General features: G+C 39.6%; 1 long non-coding RNA gene across 1 annotated transcript; it reads left to right on the forward strand.

Annotated features, from left to right (window-relative positions):
• The first annotated feature begins 4408 nt into the window (after positions 1 to 4408).
• LOC308280947 lies at positions 4409 to 5964 on the forward strand. The gene is made up of 3 exons (XR_013961797.1): positions 4409 to 4516; positions 5381 to 5486; positions 5870 to 5964. It is a non-coding gene; the product is annotated as an uncharacterized lncRNA (long non-coding RNA).
• Positions 5965 to 7133: the final 1169 nt, after the last annotated feature.

A 7133-nucleotide genomic window follows, 5' to 3' on the forward strand; every position in this document is an offset into this window, starting at 1 on the left:
ACCAAGAGTAGAAACCCAGACTTCATCAAAGAAATTGCGAACACAGATATCATTGTGCTACAAGAGACATGGCACAGAGGAGATGGCCCTACTGGTTGTCCAACAAACTACAGAGAGCTGGTGGTACCTTCCACAAAGCTGACAGGGGTCAAGCAAGGAAGAGACTCAGGAGGCATGCTTATATGGTTCAAAACAGAACTAACACACGCCATTAAGCAAATCAAAACCGGACCCATCTGGTTAGAAATCAACAAAAGCCTCACCTCAACTGAGAAAAATGTCTTCCTATGCGCTACCTACATACCGCCAATAGAATCCCCCTATTTTAAGGAGGATATGTTCTCCACATTAGAGGAGGACATCAGCCATTTCCAGGCCAGCGGTCAAATTATAGTTTGCGGTGACCTCAATGCAAGAACAGGACAAGCACCTGACATCCTCAACCCACAGGGAGACAAACACCTACCAGGAAGCATAAACATTCCACCCCCACTATGCCCCCCTATACGTAACTATGACAAAGCAACAAACAAACATGGATCACAAATCCTACAGCTCTGTCGTTCGCTGGGTCTGTATATAATGAATGGTAGGTTCCGAGGTGACTTGTACGGTAGATATACACACAGCTCCTCTAAAGGTAACAGTACAGTAGATTACTTCATCACTGACGTGAACATAGAGTCCCTCAGAGCGTTCACAGTCAATCAACTAACACCCCTGTCAGACCACAGCAAAATTACAGCCTATCTGAACAGATCACCCCTCAACAACGAAATGTCAAAACCAAACAAGCTACACAATATTAGACAACGTTACAAATGGAAGGAACAAAGTGCAGAATCTTTCCAGGAGGCGATTAAACAAAAACAAGTGCAATCACTATTAGACAAATTCCTAAAAATAACCTTCCTCGCCACACCTGCAAGTGTAAACGGGGCAGTAGAAAGCCTCAATAACATATTCGACCTTACAGCCTCATTAGCAAACCTAAAACCCTCTCAGAGGAAAACAAAGAACAAAGACAACACTGACAATTGGTATGATAACGACTGTAAAATCCTAAGGACTAGATTGAGACATTTATCAAATCAAAAACACAGAGAGCCAGACAACCAAAATATACGCCTAGAATACTGTGAAACATTGAAACAGTATAAAAACACTGTAAGGAAGAAAAGGAACCAACATACTAGAAACCAGCTACAAGATATAGAGGACTCAATAACGACAAACAACTTCTGGGAAAATTGGAACAAACTAAACAGACAAAAACAGGATGAGCTACCCATCCAAAAAGGAGACTTATGGGTAAACCACTTCTCAAAACTCTTTGGCCCAATAGAGGAAAATGAAGAACAAAGGCAAATACAAGATAAACTAAAAAACCTAGAGTCAATCATAAAAGACTACCAAAACCCACTAGACTCACCAATTACACTGAACGAATTACAAGACAAGATAAAAATACTCAAACCCAAGAAGGCATGCGGTACAGACGGTATCTTAAATGAAACTAGAAAAGAAAATTTCTAAGACATTTTAAGTGTGCCTGCAGCTCGCTAAGTCTGTGCAACCTTGTGTAGCGGTTGGTGTTAGTGTTTCGTTTTGAGAGGGGCGTTCCCCCTGAAAAACACGTTTTGGCATGAAACGGTTACGTTTTGCGCGTTTGTGGTGCCCCCTATGGGTCGAAGTGGAAATGCTTTTGGGTATATGTTCAGTATAGCGCCCCCCACTTGTGGTTAAAATTTGGTGTTGACTGGATGTTTCGTTTGTGATTTATGGCTACTTCTTACAAAACGGGCTCCTCCCGCTAACTTTGGAACCCTGTTACGGAAGAACGGTATGGACTATCAAAATATCGTTTAAATATGTTTATCGCATGAGTCCATAGATTGTGTGTATCGATTTTTGTGACATTTGGAAAAAATATGTAGGAAAAGGAGCAAAAAGTGTGTTTTGAAGAAAATTCAAAATGGCGGAGAATCTATCCTGACGCAAATGGGCGTGGCCTATATGAGGAGATGCGTCATGACCCAAGGAATCCAGGGAAAAAGGAATTTTAATTTTCCGACCCACGGTTCAAGAGTTACAGGCCGAAAGGTAAAGTGGACTGTTATAGCGCCACCATGAGGCCAACTGACGAAATTATTTTTTATTTAATCCTTGATATCATTATGAATCTCCTCTCCAAGTTTTGAAACTGTAGCCCCTATGGTTTGCAAGAAAAAAAATATTGAATGTGAGTTTTTGCGATTCCCATTATAAGTCAATGGGTAAAATTAATTCACTAATAAATTAATATCAATTAAACGATACAACTTTTCTCTTAGAAAAGTAATAGCAACCTATTCCCGGCCGAGCCGCACGTTTTGATGTATATATTGCGTGGGTGGCGTAAATTGTGCGGCAGTTATTACGAGCAGAAATTTGCAAGAACATGACTTACTGACTTAAGTATGGCGGATTACAACTAGAAAAGAAAATTTCTAAGAAATTTTAAGTGTGCCTGCAGCTCGCTAAGTCTGTGCAACCTTGTGTAGCGGTTGGTGTTAGCATTAGCGTTATTAACATTAGCATTTTTGTGCATAAACTTTAACATTATTGTTCTTCATATGACACCACCCACATGTCTGTACGACAAACGGTTCACGAGAAAACGGGTCACTTCCTGTTTGGTGAGGGGCACTTCCTGAAAAAAAAAATTGAGAAAAAAAAATTTGAGAAAACAAATTTTTTTGAGAAAAAAAAATTGTGAGAAAAAAAAATTGAGAAAAAAAATTTTGAAAAAAAAAATTGAGAAAAAAAAATTTGAGAAAAAAAAATTTGAGAAAAAAAATTTGAGAAAAAAAAATTGGGAAAAAAAATTTGAGAAAAAATTTTTTTTTAGAAAAAAAAAATTGAGAAAAAAAAATTTGAGAAAAAAAAAATTGAGAAAAAAAAATTGAGAAAAAAAAATTTGAGAAAAAAAAAATTTGAGAAAAAAAAATTTTGAGAAAAAAAATTTGTGAGAAAAAAAATTTGAGAAAAAAAAAATTTGAGAAAAAAAAAATTGAGAAAAAAAAATTTGAGAAAAAAAAATTGAGAAAAATGACACCAGCCGCGAGTCTGTACGACAAACGGTTCATGAGTTATAGAGGCACTTCCTGTTTGGCGAAGGACACTTCCTGTTACAGAGGGGGCGGGGCTTAATCAATCATCCCTATTGGCCAGAAAAAGACCAAAGTTGTGTGTGCATTTTAAAGTTTAAATCACGTTGCTAGGCAAAAGAATGGCAGAGTTATGTGGCGCCAAAGTTTCTGGGTTTTTTTCGGAGTCCCCCATTCTAAGTCAATGGGGTTTTTGGGCGTCGTTTTTTGCGAATTACGTCGCAATGGTAACGCGGATCGGAAAGAAAAGTAATAGCACACCATTCCCGGCCGAGCCGCACGTTTTGATGTATATATTGCGGCGGTGGCGTAAATCGTGCGGCAGTTATTACGTGCCGAAATTTCCCCCATTCTAAGTGAATGGGGTTTTTTGGCGTTGTTTTTTGCGAATTACGTCGCAATGGTAACGCGGATCGGAAAGAAAAGTAATAGCACACCATTCCCGGCCGAGCCGCACGTTTTGATGTATATATTGCGGCGGTGGCGTAAATTGTGCGGCACTTATTACGTGCCGAAATTTGTGGGATCATTATTATTATTAAGTGTGCCTGCCATGCAATGCAATGGCAAAACACTTATTGTAATCCGCCATACTTAAAGGAGTAGTTCGCCGGTTTTCAACCAAGTCTGTGTTCTTTTAGTCAGCTACGTTCATGCTAAAATGGGTGTATTTCCTTACATTACTGTTTTGTGGCCGCTAGGGGTCCATCGTCTAGCTACGTCATTGACTATTTTGGCCAATGGAAAGCCTGGGTTCCCGAAAGCTCTGACGTAGCTAGACGATGGTCCGTAAGCTACTGAAACTACATATAGGATTGACCCGGAACGGCTACCGTAGTAGGCAAGCAGTTACCGCGAACCCCAAAACAAAACAAAGGTAGCAGTAGCAGCAACAGTAGTAAAAAAACATGGCTTCAGAGACAGATTTGGAGTATTTTGACGAGGAGGAGGACTTTTTAAATATGTTGGCTGAATCTGCTGTTCAGCCATACATGTTTGAGCCAGAGTTCACGTTGGAGGAAATGGAGGAGAGAGAACGACAAGAGAGAGAGAGAGAGACACAGCTGCCAGCTGCACCGGAGCCCGAGGGACCACCCAGGGCTAACAACACTGACTGGTGTGAGTGTGGACGCTGTCTGGCCATGCCAACAGAAAAGGAATCGCTATGTTGTAAAACATGGCCCCGTGTCCAGTTCCTGTTAGCAGAGCTTCCAGCTGACACAGAGACGGTGTGTGTGACGGAGGGAGCACCCCAGTTTCTCTCCCCACCTAGACAGCGGTGTACTTCAAACCTACTTCAGGATACCCAAGCTGAATTGGAAGAAGCAGCCGAAACCCAATGGACCAAGAGGGACCATGAGTTTGAAGTAAGCTATCCATTTATTTACACTATCTCTCTCTCTGTGTGTGTGTGTGTGTGTGTGTGTGTGTGTGTGTGTGTGTGTGTGTGTGTGTGTGTGTGTCTGTGTGTCTGTGTGTCTGTGTGACCGAGCCTTCCACAACTTTAAATAATTTGAGATCTATTTAGCTATAGACCAGATGATAAAAGTGCAACGTGAATTGATTCTAGTCTATAGAAGTAGTACAATTCAATGCCTGGTGCACTGAGATGCAGACCGAGCCATCTCGGTGCTAATGTGTAGCACTCCACCCCATCTTTTTTTCTTTTTCATCTCGTTTCACACATATGAAAATGTCTCTATAGAGGACTAAATGTCCTGTAAATGTCTTTCAGTGTAACATCACATAGCTGATGTACACACAGCTGGGCAGAGGAAGGACAACACTGTAGTGTACAATGTATGATTCCTCGGTTTACCTTTTAAAAAGAGGAACCACAGCTATAGGCTAATGATGGTCAAAACTCCTTTGTTACAGTGACAACACAGTGACATTGAATTATCCACCCTCATTATGCACTTATTGCACTACTGAATTACACATGAATGTAAAAGATATAGCCCAATCACTGACCAATGAGCCATCATCATTACACATTGTTCTCTTCAGACAACAAAATAATGACAATGACTGACTTTTAATGACAATGAAACTCCACTGAATTACATGTGAATGGTAAAGCCAGACACATCAATGACAACGTGTCACACCCACCCACACAACAATGAATCAGGATTTATGAAAGAACAGTATGAGAGAGACTACACAGCATGCATGCTACAATACTACTGTATACAGTCTGCAACTTTTCTTCTTTCTTCTGACTGCAGGCAATATCGCCTGGCGGGATACCGGCACGTCTTGGAGTGGATCCTTCAGGGGGCAAAACTCGGGATAGGGAATCGTGTTGTCCTGCCAGCTTGCATAATTCACCAGGTAAAACTATCATATATTACATACTTTGACCATTTTGCTTTTTTCCACTCACCCTAGAATATTCGCCTTGCCTATTGTAAATCCATCTGGATTAAAGTAGTTGTTCATCCCCAAAATGACATTTTTTCTATTGATTAGTCACCCCATGGAGACTTGAGTTCAATAATATTTATTAGTTTTTTTTAAGGCAATACTTTGATTACTATAGATTTACTACATTTACTATACTCATAATTTTGTCTTAGGAATGCAACTAATACAAAAAAATATTATTGAACTCAAGTCTCCATGGGCTGACTAATCAATAGAAACATTTTCATTTTGGGAGCTTTAAGAGCTTTTAAAACCTAAATTGTAAATCATCTATCTTCCTCCTTTTCCAGGTGAGGCTGCGATTTCCCGCTCCGGATGGCGTGTACAAAGGCTATTGTGAAGCTGAAGGTCTTTTTGATGAGCTGTGATGGTGTGCACATTTGTGAGCCCATTCAATTATAATAAATAGATTCATTCAAGACATTGGACTTTTTCTTTTCTTGTAATACGTTCACAGTTTTAGTGTTGAGTGTTTGCAACACAGTGTAATAATAAATTGTTGATTGTTGCCAAGTGATTCTCAAATGGTGTTACGTGTACACCTAGGGTTACAAAGAGGTACTACAGGGGCACATACAAGTGAAAAATGAACACCAGGTAGAGTAAATGTGTTCAGGTCAGGATGCTCTAATTTCAAGTCTTTCACTCCTTTTTCTTATTTGTAATGTTATATATTCTTCAAAAGTGGGTTATCGTTAATTCATAGCATCAGGTGGACACCTCATGTCCGAAATGGTTACTTTTCAGGATTCAAAAGTAGCAGATCTACAAGCTAAAAACGCAATATATTTTGAGCTTGTAGATCTGCTACTTTTTGTATGACACTGTAGTATAACATAGGGCATTAATGACCAAAAAGGTAAAATATTAGGTTTCTGCCTGACAGCAACAATATGCTAGATATAGTTTTGTAATCTAAGAAAAGGGGGTACTGAAGCAATGGCCTACAGTAAGAACTTCTCAGTGACTGATTCAGGTTTTAAAATACCTGAATGCAATATAAAATACACAATGACATTTCGTGACATTGCAGGGATTAAATCAATGTACACAAAGATGATATCAATGTTAGATCAAAGAAAGAAGTTCCACACAGCCTGGACCTGGCAAAGATTTCCTATTTTCGAGGGCGCAGAGGGAAAAAGGAACAAACCAAATAGAGAGGCAAAGGTAAAGTTTACTAGTAAGTATCAGGGTTCCCACACATTTTTACCAATTAATTTCCAAAACATTTCCAGAATATTTAACCTAATTTCCAGGACTATATAACAATAATTCAGCTCAATAACAAGTCGCTTACTCCTATGCACAATGCCAAAAGACAGGTAGTGTATGCCAGTGGTTTTCAACCTTTTTAGGCTGTGACCCCTGAAATAATCATATTTTAACTGGGGACCTGGCACCCTGACGAGCACAAAGAGTTGAGGAATTTTGTAGAACATGTTTCTATTGTGAAAATAGCAGATCTACATGCTCACGCCGCCTCGCAACGCGAGGTGTTGTGAGCATGTAGATCGGCTATTTTCACAATTTCTGACTCTAATATTTGACAAT

The sequence above is a fragment of the Nannobrachium achirus genome (genome assembly GCF_963921795.1).
Source record: "Nannobrachium achirus genome assembly, contig: SCAFFOLD_353, whole genome shotgun sequence".
Classification (NCBI taxonomy): Eukaryota; Metazoa; Chordata; class Actinopteri; order Myctophiformes; family Myctophidae; genus Nannobrachium; species Nannobrachium achirus.